The sequence below is a fragment of the Dipodomys spectabilis genome, unplaced genomic scaffold (assembly GCF_019054845.1).
Source record: "Dipodomys spectabilis isolate Male_0828 unplaced genomic scaffold, ASM1905484v1 ptg000368l, whole genome shotgun sequence".
Taxonomy (NCBI): Eukaryota; Metazoa; Chordata; class Mammalia; order Rodentia; family Heteromyidae; genus Dipodomys; species Dipodomys spectabilis.
In genome coordinates this window covers 1,525,738-1,527,245 of record NW_024871045.1, presented here as the reverse complement: position 1 = coordinate 1,527,245, position 1,508 = coordinate 1,525,738, and positions in this window count along the sequence as shown.

Sequence of the window (1,508 nt, the reverse complement as noted above, 5' to 3'; positions counted from 1 at the left end):
GAAGCAAGACCTTTATGATTATTCAATGTCCTGTAATCATGTTTATTACTGATCATCACACCATTTGAGTACAAGTAGTTTCTTATAATATCTCCACATATTTTAGAATTCTATGCCATGCACACTTCTGACAAATATGCAAGGGCATCCTTTGTAATTCTCCATGTATTTTCATGTAATTCCCTCTACTCTCAAGTGCTAAGTCCTTTGATGGTCATGTTGATTTTCTCCCCTGTTACATTCAACATTGCACCTTGGGAACTACTGGTGTGCACTACTGTACTTCCATCCGTTCTCCTTGTGCTTTGGCTTGTACCCCTCTTCACCTCGAAGGGACAGAAATTCGGGATATTTTCTTCAATCTTTATCTCAGACATCTATCTTTATTTTCTAGCAATACATTCATTGAATTCTTTCTGTAAAGTCTAATGCCTTGAAAATGATTACTGCATTGTCATGGTATTGGTATTTGGCATTAGGGAAGAACATGGGTCAGTAACTGTAACTTAGGTAAAAGAAGATTGCAATCATGGCTCAATAGATGTTGTTCATTGGATAATGTTTACTTCAAAGTCTGCCTCCCTGCTTTCTTTTCATTGTTTTTTTTTTTCAATGTAGCCTTTTCTGGAAAATATTTTTGGGCCTAGTGAAGATCAATTCCTACTGTGATTAGTCATCAATTTTATTGCAACATCATTTCACAGATCCTTCTGAATTTCTTCAGGGTTTGTATAGTAGTGCTTCACATTCTTAGATATGTTTTAACATCGATGCATCCAATGATAAAGACACATTGCTTAAGTCACCATTTTGAGAACTAAAAAGAAACAATGCTGCAAACTCACTATTTGGCAATTTTCTGGTTTTAAATTCTTTTAGATTAAAATTGTTGCTGGAGAACAAACATTCTGTGTACAATTTTAGATTTTCCTAATTATTTTTAGTATACTTTCCAATGTTATATAAAGTTAAAACATTGCCACTTATTTTTATGATTTCTAAAGTGGTCAGAGAAAAGGTTCTATTCATTCACAATTTTAAGACAATAGAGTGTCCATTGTGACTAAGTGAGACATTTTAAAATTTTATTTGTGGTCCTTAAAGGTTGTGCTAGGGAATCAATTCCAATGCTTTATGTGTCTTAGTCCACTTTGTGTCTCTCAGCCTAATGTGACCTGTGGTTTTATTTTCACTCAATTGGAATAAAGAAAAATTTCACTAGGAAGGAATTATTACTTGGTTACTTTCTCCAGTATCTCTCGCATACATAAAAGTAATATAATTCAAAACTTACAGAAAATTGTGTTCTATTAACAGTAACGGTTTACTTTATGTAGCTCCACTCTTCGATAAGTCTTGCCACTTTCATATCCCTACTTCCTATAAAACTTGACTGAATCCACTGGAAACACATTTCTCCTCCTTAAAAAGCACAACCTTAAGTAACCTACCCCCTGGTAGTCCTGCTATAAACTTTCAAAGTCCTGACTGCGACCTTCCTGAAAGTC